Source organism: Durio zibethinus, chromosome 5 (assembly GCF_047325235.1).
Source record: "Durio zibethinus cultivar Kanyao isolate XHJ-2024 chromosome 5, ASM4732523v1, whole genome shotgun sequence".
NCBI classification, from domain to species: Eukaryota; Viridiplantae; Streptophyta; class Magnoliopsida; order Malvales; family Malvaceae; genus Durio; species Durio zibethinus.
Genome location: NC_143166.1, coordinates 35,149,687 through 35,170,781, shown reverse-complemented (window position 1 = coordinate 35,170,781; position 21,095 = coordinate 35,149,687). Strand labels below are relative to the sequence as shown.

Genomic DNA, 21,095 nt, shown 5'->3' with positions numbered 1-21,095 from the left:
TTTTAAGTTTTAAAATTGCTTGAAAAATGCTATATCAGCATGATAAATGAAATGTCAGAAAGCCAATAAACATGTCAACAACCTTGATAGAAAAAAATTTATAGTATTAATAATGGATTAAAATAAACAAATCTTAATAATAGTGTCATAACATATAGATCTGTAAATCTATAGCTAGATTTAACAACTAGAATGGTCGCCACCAATCTTTTTTAACTAGGTGTGATTGGCCATATAAGGAATCTAACATCTTAAGGAGCTCTTAAGCTTGACTAAGGGTCCCTAAAAGAATAGGTTCATGTTTACAAATCAAAACAGGGTTTAGAAGTTTGATTACATGTGGAAAAGGTTATAACACCCCCATATGTCCATCCGAATGATGGTACCATATTATTTTAAATTTATCCTAAGGTTTTGATTCTAATGGTTTCAAATTTTTATGTTAAAATATTAGAAATAATTCTTAAGATTCTTTCATCAATCTGGTAGAATTTTCAAAAATATTTTCTCACCTCAAGAGTATTCAAGGATCCTATTTGTTTCATTCAAAAGGCTCCATTGTCGAAAAAATGTTTATTTATTATTTTTATTTGTCAAATATATATCTAATTATTCCACCATTTGTGCCAAATTAGAAATATTTTCTCTTTTTGAATTTCTAAATTTTTTACCATTTGGATTAATTTGAAAATTCTTTTTATTTCTCTTTTTTTATTGGATTTCTAAATTTTTCACCATTTGGGTTAATTTAGAATTATTTTCTTTTTTGAAATTTTTAAAATTTTCACAATATGAGCCTATTTAGAATTTCTTTTTCTTTTTTTCCTTTTTTTCGAAAAGAAAATAATATGACAATTATTTTTATTAAAATTTCATTTAAATTATTCCATAATTTAGGACAAATTTAAAGAAATTTTTCACCTAGAGATTTCTTAAGAATTTACCATTTGAAATTCCTAAGATTCTCATTCTTGGATAATTGTCAATTATTTTCAACCAAAAATTTTATTAATGTATATTTTTATTTTATTTTCTTTTTTTTTGGTTTGAAAATAAATATTAATTATTGTTATTGAAATTTTATCTAAATTATGCCACAATTTGGGATAAATCTAGACAAAATTTCTCACCTAGAAATTTACCATTTGAAATTTCTTTAAATTTCATCATTGGATAATTAATACTTATTCTAAAAAAAATATTTTATATTTTATATTTTATATTTATATTTTTTTAAATTTAATAATGTAAAAATACTAAGAAAAAAACACATAAATAGAATATAAAAAATACCAAAGAAACAGCTCGACTTAACGGTTTAAATGGCTTGGTTGGATGTACAAATGTTGGCTCGAAATATGCAGCTCGAGACATGGCTCGACTCAGTTAAGGGGCTGGCTGGAACACGGGTCAGCCAAAACGAGTTGTACTCAGGTCGGGTTGGTCTGAATAGAAACGTGCGGATCTTGGGGGGTTTCTTAGCGCTAAAATGATATCATTTTGTGATGGTATAAAAGGCTAATTTTGGCTTTTTTTCACCAGATCTCCCTTCTTTCCTTTCTCTTTTCTCCCTTTTTCTCTCATTTTCTCCCTAAACCCCTTAAGAACATTAGTTGAATTCCACTGGATTTTGGAAAATCTAGTCAAAATCAGGGTTATTCGTCGAAAGTTCATCGATTTCTAGAAAATGGATGCCAAAAGCTAGAAGCTTCGTCAGAAACTAGGGAGGTCACTGAAAAGTCACCAAAAAATTTAAACTTCATCAAAAAATTTTATCGAAATCTAAAAATTTTTCAAAAAATTTTCAAAAAAAAAAAATTTTTTTTTAAACTCAAAAATCTTACAAACTCTTTTTTTTACTACTTTCTGCTTTTCTTCTCTCCCTTTCTATGTGTTCTTTCAAGCTTGGCTAGGGTATGTATTTATAAGACTTTAAAACCACAGAATCCAAAGTCGAATAGAAATCTCAATTTCCTTTGAACTTTTAATCACATTTAACCTATTCCAATCCATCTCGAACTCTTCAATCCAGTTTTACACAAATTCAACCACCTTTTTTTCATTTTTTTATTTTTTTATTTTTTAATTAACAAAATTCATCCAAATAGACCTCCAAACAAATGGGTTGTCTACAACTGCCCATCTTTATGCATTTTCTGTGGAACAAAAATTATGTAAAAACGTAGACAACCCAATCAACTTGACATATTTTTTCTTCTTTTTTTTTAAACATACTCATACTTCCTCTAAATAGAGGCTCAACAACCTTGAAAAATAAAATTAAGCTCCTCTAATCAGAGATTCAACAACTTTGAAAAATAAAAAGCTCCTCTAATAAGAGGCATAATAACTTTAGAAAATAAAAGGCTCATCTAAACAAAGGCACAACAACTTTGAAAAATAAAAGGCTCTTCTAAACAGGGGCACAACAACGTTGAAAAATAAAAAGCTCCTCTAAACAAAGGTACAACAACTTTGGAAAATAAAAGACTCCTCAACAATCATGTCCAAAAAAGTCATAGATTGTGTCTGAAGGAATTTAGGAGATTATGCTTGAAGATTTTACAAATCATTCGTAATACGGATAAATATCATCTTTCAATGATTAGAATCTTACCTTATAAGCTTCTTTTTAAATGAGAATTTGAAACTCTTTCATCAAAAAGTCTTTATATTTGTCTTCTCCATATAGGATCTTAAAATATCCCTGTTTCTTAGAGTTATGCACTAGACTTTCTCAAATGTAGTGTATGCTATGCACTAGACATTTAGAAATACAATGCATGCCATATAAATGTTAATTAATTGTGATACTCAAATTTCTCAAACTCTTTTCTTGGGCCTCGAATCTTTCAATCTTCAGGTACTAAGACTAAATCAATGTAACTCTCAATCATCACTCTTATTTAATTCTCATTTTCTTTTTTTAAAAAAATCTTTTTTTAAAAAAATCTTTTTTTAAAAAAATCTTTTTTTAAATTCAATGTCCTTATAAGGAACTGAACATTTCATATTTGCCTTTATCACTCTCAACCTTTTTAATGTAATGTAGAAATCTTTCATGCTATTATTCATTTATCAATAATTATTTTAATCTCAAAAAGTAAGAATGCATTCACACATTTCTTCTATTGTAAGGTAGTAAAGAGAAAAAAATAAGAATGGCTAAGAAATAATCAACAAAAGAGACATAAAGAATGAAGCGAAATATCTTTTATTAATAAAATGATAGCAAACTTTGACCAGTGGGAAAAGAAAAGAATTATAATGATGGGTATGGGGAGACAATGCCCAAAATAAACAATCAGACAATCATAAAACATATCTTGAAGTTTTTTTTGAAAAACTTAATCATCTGATGCATTTAACAACTTAGAGCTCATCAGACTATGCTATTTCTATACTGATGAATTTCTAAATTTGATGCTGTAACCTTCTTATCTAAGCCATCTTTTTAGGTTTTTTGCTTAGATAAACCCCATTTTGGCTCAAACCGCCCTTTTGAGTTTTTAACTTGAGTCTTTTTTTTTCATTTTTTTTAAGTGCAATATTTCTCCACAATATTAGAATTTATAGGATGAGACAGATCATTTCCATCCATCTCAGCTAATATCAATGCTCCACCCAACAAAGCTCGTTTCACGACATATGGTCCTTCCTAATTCGGAGTCCATTTTTCTCTATTATCATGCTGACTTGAGAGAATTCTTTTTAAGACCAACTCTCATTTTTGGAAGCAACAAGGTCAAACTTTTTTATCATGAGCCCTTATCATTCTTCTTTGATATAACTAACCATGGTACAACGCTGTCAATCTCTTTTTTTCGATGAAATTCAACTATTTATATTGCTCTCGAATTCATTCAGCCTCTTATAGATTAATTTTTTTTAGAACTTTTAAGGATAGGATCTCTATTTCTACTAATAATACAGCTTTCATCTCATAAACCAAAGAAAATAGGGTTGTCTCAGTAGAGATATGCACCGATGTTCGATATGTATGCAGCATAAATGATAACTTCTCATGCCAATCTTTATAGGTCTCGATCATCTTTCCAAGAATTCTTTTTATATTTTTATTTACTGCCTCAACTGCCCCATTCATTTTTGGATGGTATGGCACTAAATTATGATGCTTGATCTTATACTGGGCATATATTTTTTGCATCATCTTACTATTTAGATTCTTGGCATTATTTAAAATTATTCTTTTTAAAAGTTCATATCTACAAATAATCTCTCTCTTTATGAACTTGTAGACCACAAATCACATCATACTTCCAAATGATACTACTTTCACATATTTCGTGAAATAATCTATCATCACAAAAATGAACCTATGCCCATTAAAAGCCTTGAGGGTAATAAGACCAATAACATCCATGCCTCACATCGAAAATGGTCAGGGTGGTGCCAAAACATGTAAAGCAAATGGTGAAGCATGAATCTTGTCGACATAGATATGGCATTTGTGACATTTTCAAGCATAGTCAATGCAATCGCTCTCTGTTGTTAACCAATAGTACCCAACTCTCATGAACTGTCTTGCCATCATATGTCCATTAGCATGTGCCCCACATATCCTATCATGTATTTTTTTAATAATTTTTTTGTCTCGACCTTATTTACACATCTTAACAATACTTGATCATGGTTCTTTTTGTAGAAAACATCTCCATCTAGGAAAAAACTCATAACCAATCTTTAGATGACTCTTTCATCATTTTCAATTACCTAGACGGGTATTGTTGATTCTTAATGTACTGTAAGATATCATAATACCAGGGCTTCCCATCTTCTTCCTCTTCTATATTAAAGCAATGCGCTAGCATATCCTCCTAAGTAAAATGATCAAACTGAATATCTTTAAATTGCTTGATCAACTCTAGGATATACTTATGAAATAGAATAAGTTTTGAATCATATTTTATTCTCTTTTTAATTGTTATATAACTAGAGCTAAGTCTCTAAATACTTTTAATGCTCTAACTTTTCTATCTATGGTAGCTTGTAAACCCATGATATATGCCTTATATTTAACGATGTTATTTGTGCAATTGAAATTCAACGTCACTGTTATAGGATAGTATTGTTTTTTTGGAGAAATCAAAATAGCCCTAATTTTATGTCTTAAGGCATTGATAGCTCCATCAAAATACATTTTCCAATACTTTTCTTCATACCCTTCATTCTTCAGTTGGGAAACAGTCATCAAATCTTCATCAAAAAATTTCAATCTCATTGGCTCATAATTTTCAGTAGCATGATATGCGAGAAAATCAACTATAACACTCCCTTTTATTACCTTCTAGCTTACATATACAATATCATACTCTGAAAGCATTACTTGCCATCTAGCAATTCTTTCAAACAAAAAGGGTTTCTTGAAGATGTATTTAATTAGATTTGATTTTGCTATAAGTCAAGTAGTATGATAGAGCATATATTGTATGAATTTTTTGGCAGTTCAAGCTAATGTATAACACATTTTCTCTCAAGAAGAATACATGGACTCATATTCTATGAATTTTTTAGTCAAGTAGTAAATAGCTCTCTCTTTTTGGCTAGACTCATCTTGCTGCCCCAGCATACATCCCATTGAATTCTCATACATTATCAAATATAAAATTTTGAAATAGGTGATACTAGTACCAAAAAATTTGACAAGTATTGCTTAATTTTATCAAAAGTCATTTGGCATTTCTCATTCCATTCTCTAAGGTTATTTTTATAAATAAGTTTAAATATGGGATCATACTTATAGGTAAGCTGAGATATGAACCAAGAAATGTAATTCAATCTACCCAAAAAATTTCAAACTTCTTAGGTGTACTCTAAGGCAACAAATTTTAAATGACTCGTATTTTGTCTAGATTGACTTCAATCCCTCTTTCACTAACCATAAAGCCTAGCAATTTTTCTAACCTTGCCCTGAAGGTGCACTTAGCTGGGTTTAACTTGAGTTAAAATTTTCTTAACCAAATAGCTTTATGAGATTGGTGACATAATCTTTGTTTTCTCGAGATTTTACAATCATATCATCCACATACACCTCAATCTCTTTATGCATCATGTCATGAAAGAGTATCACCATGACTCTTTGGTATGTTACCCCAACATTCTTTAAACTAAAGAACATGACTTTGTAGCAAAATGTTCCCCATATGATCACGAAAGTGGTTTTTTCCATATCATCTACAGCCATCTTTATTTGGTTATACCCTGAAAACCCATCCATAACGAAGAACATCAAATGCTTAGTCATATTGTCTACCAGTGCATCAATATGAGGTAAAAAAAAGTTATCTTTTAGGTTAGCCTTATTCAGATCACGATAATCTAAGCATATTCATATTTTTTTATCTTTTTTGAGGATCGGTACTATATTGGTTACCTATTCTAGATATTTGATCACTTGCAAGAAACCTATATCAAACTACTTCATCACATCTTTTTTGATCTTTAATAGCATTTCAGGTTTTATTTGCCTCAATTTTTGTTGGACTGGTTTATATTCTGACTTCAAAGGCAGTTTATGCTCTACTATTTCTATACTGAGCCTAGGCATAAGTTGATAAGATCAAGTAAACACATTTACGAATTCTCAAAGTAGATTTTTAAATCATTACTTATCTATCGACAAGAATAAAATGCCAATTTTAACCTCTTTCTTATTCTTTTTATCCCCTAAATTCATTAATTTAATTGTCTCCTGATGAGGCTCAATTGGCTTACTTTCTTGCTCAATCAATCTCATTAGGTCTAAAGAAATAATATATTCTTCAAAATCATTTTCATTATCAAGTACATCAGTGTTAATTAATTTTTTAAAATTAACCCTTTGATCGTTATCATGATTATCTTTCTGTTCATTTAAGGATCTGAAATTGAATGAAATAGGATATGTTGACAAGATGTGTTTAAAAAATAAAAAATGAAGGCACTAGAAGAAATGAATGAAAATGCATCTTTCTTAATTTTTATTAAAATAATAATAGATAAATGGCCTAAACAAGAAAGATCACCCCAAGGCCTCGAACATAAGCTATTGGATGTATAATTACATTGAATTGATCTTAAGGATAGCAGGCATTTCGATAATACTCCAATTATTCAGCTCATAATCTGATGGACAATGATGAACCTATGTTTTCTACTTATACCCACTTTCATTTTCGATCACATGGATAGATAACTCAGTGAAAGCCTTCTTCATACTTTATTCTAAATTCTTTGCTATAGTTGGGTACATGAATCCTTCAGGCCTGAAGGCTCATACAAGTATGGGATGATTATGGCTATCTTATTAGCTTGTCTTCCCCTGATTTCCCAGTTTTTTACTTCATAATTAAGACCCAACCTCTTGCTATTGTCCATCGTTGTTAGGGGTTCCCTTATCCCTTGTAAATTTTTGCCCAGCCCTACTCCAGGATACCAATTTTTATTGATGACCTAACTCATCACTATTTTTTAGAAGTGTTGGTTTTTAGGTCCCTTACCTATAGAATTGACAAATTCAGAGGACCAATAAGAGCATTCCATTACTTCCTCAATAACTTTCATATATAAAGCATTCAACGACTGGGTTACTAATATGCTTCTTTCCCAAATACTACCACCAACCTACCATCTACATTGAACTTGATCTTTTAGTGTAAGGTAAAGGGGACAACACCTGCCATGTAAATCTATGGCCTTCTCAGCAAGCAGCTATAAGATGAAGAGATATCCATTACTTAAAATTTTATTTTGAAAGTGCATGGCCTAATTTGTAAGAGAATCTTTATATCTCTCAAGACTTCTCATCTGGTTCTATCAAAAGCTCGGACAACCATTTGGCTATCTTTCATATGTGAATAATCAAGAGGTAACCTTGTCAAAGTTGACATAGGCATGACATTAATAACAGAACCATTGTTGATGAAGACTTGGCTATAATGTGACTCTAACATTTGACAGTGACATGCAGAGCCTTGATGCTTCCCCTTCCCTCTAGAGGAATCTCATCATCACTAAATGATATATAATTTGGCATGACCAGGTTTCTAGCCAAGTGGTTCACATATTCGATAGACACATTATATGTCACATATGCCTGATTCAGCACTTTCAGCAAGGCATTTCAATGTAGTTTCCAATTTAATAGTAGTGATAACAATAAGATTCACGCTGACATCTTATTCAACTATTTAACCATAGAATATTCATTATTTTTTATCAGCTTTAAATATTCACAAGCCTTTTTTTCTAACACTAACTTTTGATATTCTTTATCGGGCATAACTTGCGGATCTTTTTGTTTTTTTTCTTTCTTGGCTTTTTCTTTTCTAGCTCTCTCCAACATTTTTGGAGTGTAGCATCTTCCATTTCAGGTGATGCCCAATACACCAGTTATATTAACGGTATCAGACTTAGAATCATTCTCCTATTACTCTTGGACTACTGTGTCATAATCATATTTCTATAACACAACTCTATTGCTCTTGTAAAAGAATGAAGCATGAACTTTAAAAGTTACCAACCTGGGAACATGTTGGTCTATGGTTGACCTTGGCTTATCCCTATAATAAATTGTTACCAACCTTGGAAATAGTGTCAATGGCTGATCGATCATAGACATTTTAGCACTCTTTGAATCTTTCCTTTTTTCATAGAGTTCAATCTAGTATGAATCCATAAGCTTTTGTACCTCATGGTGAAATTGCTTACAAGTTTCAATAAAGTGGCCAAATAACCCACTATGATACTTACAATTGCTATCTGATACATACTTTTTATGGTAACTATACGGACTCACTGGTTGTATCATGTAGCTTTTCATAAAGTATCAAATAGTTGACTAAGAGGTGTTTTGATTTCTGTCACTTTTTTTTTAGTTGATGCTCCCGTTCCTCACTGAGAGCATTCACGTTGTGATTTAACAAAGGATTACCATTGCTGTTTGGTGTAGTTACCCTTCCTGTATCAAAATTGATCATTCTATCTTTGATCAATAATTGCACTTTATGCTTTAAGACAGTATAATTCTCAATGGAATGGCCAGCAACTCATAGTGATAGTCACAATGGGCTATTGGATCACACCACTCTTAAGTGGCTCTACCTAGCTAGGAGCAATCAAGTAACTATATATAGCCATTTGAGGTCTAAAAGGGGGCTGATAGTTTGAGGGTAAGATGGTTGTAGGTTTGGTTGGTACGGGTAAAGAGAAGCATTATTCACAACAGGGTAATATGAAGAATAACTTTGTGGTGGGTAGGGTTGATAACCTTTGAAGTTTTGTTTATCAAAGCTCACAGCTTGAGCTTTAATCTCCTTCTCCTTTAAGGCTCTTTTAGTGGATGTTTTCCCTTCTTCTAACTTGCCATTCTTGATGGCATTCTCAATGATTTCGTCAGATATCACTATGTCGATAAAATTTTTTGTTTCATTCCCTATCATCCTTTCATAGTAGAAAGATTTTATAGTACTGACAAACAATACTGTAATTTTTTTTAGTTAAAGGAGGTTGTACTTGATAAGCTACATCCGTCTATCTTTGGGCGTATTCTTTGAATGACTCATTTGCCTTTTTTTTCATATTCTGCAAAGACAAACGATCATGAGCCAAATCCATAAAATACTAATATTGACTGATGAAGTCACAGTCATATTGCTCTAATAATGGATATGGGTTCTGTTCAGCTGGACATACCACCTAGCTGCAGAGCCTGTAAGGTTATCTTGAAATGTGTGCATTAGTAACTTTTCATTATAGGCATAGGCTACCATCTTTTGATAATATATGGTAATATGAGTCTTCAGACACTTTGTACCATTATATTTCTCAAACTCTAATACTTTGAACTTAAGAGGAATAACAATATCTGAGACTAGGCAAAGCCTAGAAGCATCGACAGAACCATAAAAACCAATTCTTTCCACGACCCTTAACTTTATTCTAGCATATTAATCTTTGAGTCTTCCAAAGATTCAACCACTTTTGCTTTATCTCTCTCTTTTTTCTTTAGATCATCTAAATAAAAAACTTGGATTGGTTCCACTACCTTTTTAATAAAGATAAAATTCACATAGCTATGGTAATGCCTTAGGTTAGAGGCTGATGACATTATAAGATATGTAGGGTATATAAACTACTGTGGTGGAACCTTTTGTGTAGATTGAGCTTGAGGTGGACCAAAATCAGGTGGATATAGGGGGTCAGCCATCTATTATGATGGATGACCCTATTGGTTGGTATTCTCTTTTATTCCTTTCTCTTTATTTAACTTGTTTAGAACATCCAAAATCTTAACTCATTTTCAAGCTTTTCTTAAGTTTTTTCTATCTTTTCAAGATGATGAGAGTTTTTTTGCTCCAATTGTCTAGCTTAGGCTTTTGTGTTGTATCGATGAGTGGGGTTTCTACTGAGTGAAGCTATCCTTGAACCTTGAGTACCATAATTATATGATTATTATAAATTATATGCTCTATGTTTAATATGTTAATGTATGAATGAAATGTACTAATATTTGCCACATCACCATTATTGATAAAATAAACTTCATTTAAAACTTTATTTAAAATTTCAAAATTATATCTTAATAAAGCCAAAGCAATATTCTAAAGTCCTAAGCATCATCCTTTATTTCTAATGCCTATTTATAAATTTTTTGGCTTGCTGGTAATGATTTTGTGCCTTGCCTAGGAAATCAAGCAATTGTCACCCATGAACTCCCACTGGTTGCACCACAGCTTTCAAATCATCCATTTTTTCTTCCATTTTCAACGTTTTATTTGCAGCAATGCATAATTGATCAAACATACGCCTTAAATGCTTTTGTTTTATCGTACACATGTTTTTCCATAACTCACTCTGTTTAGCTTGTCTTTTGTATTCATTAAACAAGGCTTTTACTTATGCTATGTATCGATCCACTATCTCTTGTAGCATTTGGCTATGTTTGTGTGCCCCAGCAATGGCCTTTTATCCATTTTCCACCCTTACTTTCAGTAATTCATTTTTTTTAAAAGTCGGGTAAGCTCGGATGTAACCGATGAATGTGTCTTGTCTAAATCATTGAATAAGGCTTTCCACTAATCTTTTTGCTTCGTGAGGCTCTGAATTTTCAGTTCTTGAAGTTGTAAACTCTCTTCCATTTTTAACTTTAATCGTTTATTTTTTTGTTCCAACACATCTTTCTCGATTTGGAGTTTTCTTTTAACTGTTTCCATTTTGAGCAAAAGATCTCAAAGAATGGCCTTTGAAGAGTGGCCAAATGTTTGTTCTTGAAGAAGCACAATGTCTTTACCCCTCTTTGCATGCCATACACTATATTTTTGGGTAATGTCATAAGTAAGCCTACCTTGATTAACTTTGATGGTTTGCTTCCATGCTTTTTTTTATCTTTTCAATCATTCCATATGCCTCTTTATCAGTGAAAAAAATTTTCACTAGTTAAGTCTATAGGTTTCTGGAATGAATTTCTCGCATTCAGATTGTCCTCTCACTAAAGTTGGGGCATAAGTAACAGCACCCAATAGGCCCAATAAAAACACCCGAGGTTGATTTTCACAACTGTATAACACTGTGTCATGACGCATCTAAGGAGCTCTCTAAACTATCCCTTGACTATTAAAGGCCCAAAAGTATGAAACCCATTCTTATTTTTACTTTGCTTTAGGCCATGTGCTGTAACAAAACTCTTTGATTGGGATGCTGGAATGTAGGTATGGCTTATGAAACTAGCTTTCTTTACACTCAATGTGACTCTGCATCCATACATAAAATAATTATAAGCATCCATTAAACTGACTTTTACCATTTCTGTGATAAAAATTTAAAGAACGAATGGTTTCTGCTAAAATAATTGGTGTTGCATTGACTTGGTATGCTAACTGGTCAATGAAGTCTATCACTGCGACACCAATATACCCAATAACTTTTAGGAATATGACCAGTATATGAAGCTATAGCCATAGCCACTAACCCTTGATCATCATCCACATACCCCTGGATAAAATCTCATAGAAAACTTTATGGGATAGCCTTACTTTTACCTTTTGTCTTGACATATGCATCAACTTGGGGCAAGCTAGTCCAAATATTTGCACTAGCTTTTTATGATAGCCCACCTTATTTGACCAATAAATCTTGTCTGGGTTTGGCAAATCGAAGTAAATGAGGACCATATATTCTTCAATTATGGGCACCATATCTATTTCATTAAAGATGAAACATCTATAACAGAGATCCTAAAACTGAATGATGGCTCTAATCAGATTATTATCCACGTTCACTTGGAGTAGTGAAGCTATGTCCTCATATTTGTTCTCAAATACCTCATACCTTATTCTACTCATGCATCCCTAGACATTGCTTAAGTCAGTCAGGTCATTTTGTTGGAGATCAAGATGAGCTCTCTCAGGCAATGATGAGATAAAAATTTTAGGCAAGCAATCACCCTATTTTTTTTAACCTTCCTCTGACTTGATTTTCAATTAATGAGCAGATTCATGACGAATTGATGTAAACTTTGATTGCATTTGACTTTTCATAGATATAAATGTGATATCTGATTTATCAATAACTGATATGTGACAAATATTTCCTATATGAGAATAATGCAAATGATAATGTTAAAATATGACCATGAAAATGATGCATAGAATGAAATGATATGGAAATGATATAGATGCACAAAATCAAACAAAACAAATGGTTAGATAAGCATTATACAAGTTGTTCCTTCTTGTGTCCTAATTTTGGGTTATATCTATCAATAGATAAGAATGGCTCTATCTTAAGATTGGTCTCTTAAAGGAAAACTATATGCAGGGTTATGAGGTTTTGACCACTAACAGTTCTCGAATTGTTCCTTACATTATTGTCCATCATAGACTAGTAAGGCAGTCCAAGCCTCACCTATCACAAGCTACCAATGAAAATGATTCAATTTGAGTGAAAGTATTTCGCTAGCCACTACAGAGATTATCATCTCACAATAGCATAGGTACTTTACTTTCTCCTAAGAGGGACAAAGCCTAGGTATAGAGCTCATATAATGCAAATGCATGTGATAGTATGTGTGAAGGAACATATAATTATTAACCCCATAAATAAAATACAAGACAAAAAAGGAAAAATGTTAGTAAACAAATAATTGCAATGTAAAATCATTAGATCAAATGATAGGATAAATTTAAATTGTTATGGCATGACTCTCTATGGTTATCCTAAGTGGAGTCACAAAACTATTATAATATATAGATCCATAAATCTATAGCTAAACTTAACAAGTGGAAGAATCGCCACCAATCTTTTTTAACTAGATGTGATTGACCACCTAAAGAATCTATCCTCTTAAGAAGCTCTTAAGCTTGACTAAGAGTCCCTAAAAGAATAGGTTTAGGTCTACAAATCAAAACAGGGTTCAGGAGTTCAATTACATGTGAAGAAAGTTATAACACCCCCATATGTCCATCCAAATGATGGTACTATATTATTTTAAATTTATCCTCAGGTCTTAATTTTAATGGTTTCAAATTTTTATTTGAAATATTGAAAATAATTCTTAAGATTCTTCCATCAATATGGTAGAATTTTCAAAATTATTTCTCACCTCAAAAGCATTCAAGGATCTCATTTGTTTCCTTGAAGAAGCTCCGTCATCGAAAAAAGATTTATTTATTATTCTTTTTTTATCAAATATATATCCAATTATTACACCATTTTGGCCAAATTAGAAATATTTTCTCTTTTTGAATTTCTAAAATTTTCACAATTTGGGCCTATTTAGAAATTCTTTTTATTTCTTTTTTTTATTGGATTTCTAAATTTTTCACCATTTTGGTCAATTTAGAAATATTTTCTTTTTTAAAATTTCTAAATTTTTCACTATTTGGGCCTATTTAAAAATTTTTTTTTCTTTTTTCCCTTTTTTTTGGAAAGAAAATAATATGACAATTATTTTTATTGAAATTTCATTTAAATTCTTCCATCATTTGGGACAAATGTAAAGAAATTTCTCATCTAGAGATTTCTTAAGAATATACCATTTGAAATTCCTGAGATTCCCATCCTTGGATAATTGTCAAATATTTTCAACCAAAATTTTTATTAATATATATTTTTTATTTTTATTTTTTTATTTTTTTGTTTGAAAATAAATATTAATTATTGTTATTAAAATTTTATCTACATTATTTCACTATTTGGGACAAATCTAAACAAAATTTTTCACCTAAGAATTTTATAAAAATTTATCATTTGAAATTTCTATAAATTTCATCATTGGATAATTAATATTTATTTTCAAAAAAATATTTTATATTTTATTTTTATTTTTATATTTTTTTCAAATTTAATCATGTAAAAATACTAAGAAGAAAACTCATAAATAAAATATAAAAAATACCAAAGAAATGGCTCAACTCAGCGACTAAAATGGCTTGGTTGGAGGCATAAATGTTAGCCTGAAATACATAGCTCAAGGCACGGCTCAGCTCGACTTGACTGAGGGGTTGGCTGGAACACGGGTTAACCAAAACGGGTTACGCTCGAGTCAGTTTGGTCGAAATAGAAACGCGTGAATCCTAAGGGGTTTCTTAGCGCCAAAACGATGTTGTTTTACGATGTATAAAAAGCTAATTTTGGCCTTTTTTCACCATATCTCCCTTTTTCCCTCTCACTCTTCTCCCTTTTTCTCTCATTTTCTCTCTAGACCCCCTAAGAACATCGATTAAATTTCACCAGATTTTGGAAAATTAGCTAGAATCTGGGTTATTCACCGAAAGTTCATCGAAAAGTTCACCAGTTTCTGGAAAATGGACGCCAGAAACTAGGAGCTTTGCTGGAATCTTGGGAGGTCACCGAAAAGTCACCGAAAAATTCAAACTTCACTGAAAAATTTTACAGGAACCTGAAATTTTTCCAAAAAGTTTCTAGAAAATTTTTTTTTTTAAAACTAAAAAATCTTCCAAACTCTCTTTTTTACTACTTTCTACTTTTCTTCTCTCCCTTTCTATGTGTTCTCTCAAGCTTAGCTTGGGTCTATATTTATAGGACTTTAAAACCATAGAATTCAAAGTTGAATAAAAATCCCACTTTCCTTTAAACTTTTAATCTTAATCAACCTCTTTCAATCCATCTCAAACTCTTCAACCTAATTTTACACAAATTCAACCATTCTTTTTTCATTTTTTCCACTTTTATTACTTTTTTATTTTTTAATTAACAGAATTAGTCCAATAGACCCCCAATCAAATTGGGGTGTCCACAAATAGAAGGACCAAATTTATACAAAGGATTAAGTCCTTAATTTTGCATGATTAAATGTATTAAATGCACAATTTGACCTTTACGAATTTCTATTTGGCTACTTTCCTCATCCTGATATTTTGTTGGATTAACTTGCAGTGAAATTCTAAGTAACTTTCTTTTGTTTTGTATTTTTCTTTAATGGATATTTATTTGATATTTGTTCTTTTGGACTATCTTTTTCTATTATGGAGCTTTTTTCATAATTATTCTTGAAATTGGTAATTTATTTTAAGTTTTCTAAGCTAGTAATTTCATCCTTGTTTCACTATTACAGCCTTCCTTTTTTATTCTGGTCTAATTTAGGTTTTTTATCTTTTATTTCATTTTTTTCTTCATTAAGAGTTTGTGTATTAAAATATTTTAATTAATTCATTGGGAGTCCAAATGAAATTCTTGCAAGTGATTCATAATAAAAAATAATAAAGAAAAAAAGATCTTCAGTGTCTTGCTATTCAATATTTATTTTAAAATAATTAAACAAATTACTCATAATGTTTTGAAAAAGATATGCATTAAGAAAAATTATCAAATATATTAATAATAAAATTTTTAAGTTTTACAAATAAAATTAATAAAATGATATTTACCTTTTAAAATATATTAAAAAAATTAACTAAAATAAAAAATAAATTATATGTCAATTTTTAACTTCACTTATTAAATTAAAAAAATACAAACAATATATCGAATAATTTTTCATACCTTAAACACTAAACCATACAAAGCTATGTTAGGCCGGAAAGATTAAATCTATGATAACGGGCAACCGTCATCTCATAATGTACACAGAGGTGGTCGATTTCTCCACATTCATTTTTTGGACTATCATCTCAGAATGTACTAGTTTCATTTTTCTTTTTTTTTTTTCTTTTAAAATGAACCCAACCGCACGAATTGAAAGAATCTTTGATCTTTCCTCGTTTACTTGGAAGCCCATTGTTGGATTTTCAAAATTAAATTTATGTAGTATTTGATATGAGTTGATCACTCAAAAAATTATGATGATTTATACATAATGATTAGATCACTTTGTTTGGTAAACACTTAGGTTCTGTTTGGTAATTAGAAGTTAATTTTCTAAAGAAAAATATTTTTCATGAAAGATATTTTTTAGAAAATCAAATATTTTTTGCTGTTTGGATTATTTTATGAGAAATATTTTTTACCGTGTTAATCTTTAAAATTTTCACCATAACACATCAAAATTTCAAAAACTATTATTATTAATAGTAAAAATTTCATATTTTAACATAAAAAAAATTATATCTAATATTATATAATATAAGATCTTATATCCTATATATAAAATTATAAAAAAAATTAAAATCATATCCATAAAAAAAATATCACATATAAATTTTCAATATAATAATATTGTTCCTAAACAAAATTCTTCTATGCTCTTAATTAAGTTAAAGCATGTCCATTGTTACTAAACAAAAAAATCCTACAACCATGTCCATTTTTACTAAACTAAACATTCTATAGCCATGTCCATTGTTCCTAAATAAAAACACCCTCCACTCTCAAGTCAGAGCCATGTCCATTAATATTTATAAGATGAAGGATATTTTATTTGCCAAACAAAAACAATTACATAAATAAGTTTTGCGGCATTATGTAAACAAGTTTTAATTGTCATCCCTACAATTGAAAAAATTTTGAAGCCAAACTATTTTAAGATTATCATTTTTCACCATGAATGCCATCACTTACATTTTATGCTCAACTAAATAATCAAAGGTAGAGGAAAGAGCTACGTTATCAAACCCTTCATTCTTCATCACTTGCTCATAAAAGTCAATAGCAACAATTTGATTTTAATTTAATTTTTTTAATGGCATTGGCAATATCTTTAGGCTTCTTTGATATTTTATCAAGTTTCTCATCTTCGACAATTAGAGAGTGTTTTTTTTTTTTTGCAATTAGATCGAGGTTGTGAAATACTAATCGAGGAGGATGCTTTTTTCCCTTTGATGGTATCTTAATCAATTTTATTTTTCAATCCTACAGGTATCAAATCAACCTCGGTGTTCTCCAAATCTATACCAACAAAAGATTTGGCGAAACTCCCAATAACCATATCTTTCCCTAAAACTAAAGCCATTTTTTCACACATGTCAAGTTTCTTGTTGATGAATGGTTCATGTTTAGAATGTGCCTATTTATGGTTATTAACATTAAAAAAAAAATCAGTCCACCATAATAACAAAATATTAATATAATCCTTTAAAAAATTAAGTTACCATCACTTCATCATCATAAACTTTTCTTGATGCAGATACAACAAGCTAAAACTATATCTACTTGGGTGTCATATTTTCAAAATGGTTCAGAATCTAGTACAAGAAAATGTTTTTTTCAAAATTCTAAATACTCGTTTGGTAGTTGTTCGTAAAAAAGAATGGTGAAGATTAAAAAGTTCTTTCTCATTCTCAAGATGGTGATCACTAAACTCTTTCAAGTGATATCGAACACCATGATATGGATTGATAATTTCATTTCGGATGCCATATCCAACATCAGCAAGATAGTATTTGCCTACAAATTTACAAAAATTATATTGTTGCTAAATAGACTAGTTATCCAAATAATGTAAATTACTAATCTTTTAAATTTCACTAGCTAACTTTGTGGAATTCTAAATCCTCTTGGCCTTGAAAGTGCATCATTTAAAATACAAGAATCATGTGCATTTCTTCCCAAACAGTAAGCGCATATATAAATTTCATGTCAAAAGTGATTGTAGCTAAAACATTTTTTGTCATTCCTCCCTTTAAAGCAAGAAATCTTCCTTGAATCTCAATTGGCACAGATGCATGAATATGAGTGCCAATTAATAATCCCATACAATCTTATTATTATTGTAGGATAGATTTTAGAAAATAAAATTTATAAACTTTGTCTAAAATATATATGAAAAAATTTTTACTACTAACATTGATTCATACCTTAAAATATGGATAAAATCTCAGATTATTCCTTATTTTAGGTAGAGTTGAATTATCAAGTAACCTAATCATATCTTTATAGAATTTCAAATTTACTTTTAAGACAATTCTAAAGTATCTATGAATTGTCTCAATTTTTCTAAAATATCTTGATCTAATCACTCGCAACCTTACATAATGACCAATTAGATGTACAAATACAATCATTTGTTCCCTCATAGACACATATCTATTTGATTTTATTAAATTATTCTATAAAAATGTTACACAATCTAAAAAATGCAATTGGTCTCATCCTTATTTGGTTCATGTAATAAGTATCACCTTTATGTGAAATATTGTTGATGTACATATCCTTTTTTTCATCTCGATTAACACTAAGCTCAATTGGTATATAATTATTATATCTAGATTTTTCAATGAAAATAATACCAAAAGCCAATATAGACACCCATTTGCATCCAGGGTTAATCGGGATAGATTTTTATTGCTATTATTATTTTTATTAGTATTATTATTGATATTGTTATATTATTATTATATTATATTATTATTATTATCATTGTTATTATCCAGTATGCCTACTACTACTACTACTACTACTATTATTTTTTTTTTATTATTATTATTATTATACTTCTTTTCTTTTCTTTTTTGCCTAATCTCGTTGAACAAGGAAATTGAATCCCTTGAATCGAAAGGATCCAGTATGCATGGTCAATGATCATAATCCAAAATCAAATCAGAAGACTTTCAATTCAACCCAAACAAATCAACAAAGACATAGCCTAAAATCATGCTCGGGTAGAATTCAATCCCAGGATTCAAATCTAGATTGGTTATGTGCAATCCCTAAATCCTTACTGAAGAGTGCCTATAAATTGGACAATGTTTAATTAAACAGAACATGGGTGAATTTTTGGGTAAAAAACTCTTTTATTGCAATACTAGAAAAATCTGGGCAATAGGGTTTCTAGGACTATAGTTTCAAATTTTCTAGATTCAAGGTTTTGGGTTATTGAAAGGTGTTTAGATTTCTAGGTTGATCTGAAGTAATTGAAATGAAGTTTAAATTTATGAAAAATCTAGGATTTTCTAGAAATTTTTGGAAATTTTGAGAAAATTTGAGTTTTGAGGTTGAATATTTGAATTTTTTGGTGGTTTTTTATATGAAGTTTAAAGATTTCGACAAGATTCCTGCCAATTTTCCAAAAATTAACAGTCAAACCCAGTTTTCGCTAGTGTTCTTGGATAGGATTTTAGAGAGAAATGAGAGAGTATTTGGCTAGAGAGAAATGAGAGAGTATTTGAGGAAAAACTTAGGAGTGTGGCTTTTACATGGTGCCAAAACGATGTTGGTTTGAAAGTCACAGACCCTCATATAGACCTGTTGACCTGCGTGCCAACCCACATGCTAACTCGACCTAATCGCAGGTTTTTTTTTTATTTTAATTTTATTTTTTGATTTTAGTTTTTATTTTATATTTTAAGTTATTTTATTTTTATTTTTATTTTCATTTTTTATTCATTTTATTTTATCATTTATTTACTTTTATTGAGTAGCTTATTATTTATTAAATATTTTGCAAAAATTCCTTTTTATTTATGAAAAACAATAATAAAAAAAAGAAAAAAATCTTTTCAAATAACTTCATGAATCCTACCAAACTATTGGAGAATCTTCATAAATTTAAATTTTATGGAACCCACCAAACTATTGAAAAATTTCACAAATAAATTTTAAAAAGTAAAAAAATAATTTTTATCTTACCAAACTATTAGAGGATTGCTTCCTAAGTTAAATCTTACCAAACTATTAGAAGATTTAATGAACTTTTTTAAAAGAATAAAATCTTTATAAATATCTTTCAAATAAAATCTCACTAAACTATTGGAAGATCTACCTCAAAGTAAATCCTACCAAATTATTTGAGGATTTTACTATTTTTCCTAATTAAAATACATTAATAAATATGATGACAAAGCCTCTTTAAGGTGAGCCACTAATCTTCATGAATACTCTTGAGGTGAGAAAATTATCTTAAATTGCTACCAAACTATTGGGGTAATTTTAGGATTAATTTTTAATATTAAATATTTTGGTAAAGCATAAACATTTTTAAGGCTTGAATAATTTGAAATCAAACAAGTACCATCTTTTGATAGGCACTGTGAATGTGTTATAACATTTCTCACGCGTAACTATACTATTTAAAGATATCTAAGTTAATCTTGGTATTCATCTTTAAATGGAACAGATTCGATCAGATGGCTAATCACACCTAAACAAAAAAAATTGGTGGTGACTCCCTTAATCCATGTCTAGCGATAAGTCTACGGATCTATACGTTATGATAACTAACATTGAAGTAGCTACACCTATAACCATTACACATAAAGAATTTTTATCTATCTACAAAAAAATAATTATAACAATATTCAATTTCTATTGTATTATGAGAACTAATTTTGATAAAAAATATACAAAAGTTTCAATTTTTATAACAAAATTGAGCTCAAAAGATAAAGTATAATATATAGTTACAGACAAATAAAACAAAGACAAGCAAGACAAATAAACCATACCTAAGACAAGCAAAGCTCAAGGTCGATTTTCATACAACAAGATTTTCATGCAACACCAAGACAAACAAAGCTCATCGTTGATAATAAATACTTTGATATATACATATATATATATGATAAGAAACCTAATATTTAAATGAATGAAAAAATAATCAAAGAAAAAAGTATTTCAATTATAATCAGATTTTAAAAACAATAAGTATAGCAACAAAGTTCAAAAATAAAAAATTAGGGAAAGAAAAAATTATAAAAATTGAA

General features: G+C 29.7%; 1 pseudogene; it reads right to left on the bottom strand.

Annotated features, from left to right (window-relative positions):
* Window positions 1–17,397: 17,397 nt before the first annotated feature.
* On the bottom strand, window positions 17,398–18,323 carry LOC149518992 (uncharacterized; annotated as a pseudogene).
* Between the last annotated feature and the right edge of the window lie 2,772 nt (window positions 18,324–21,095).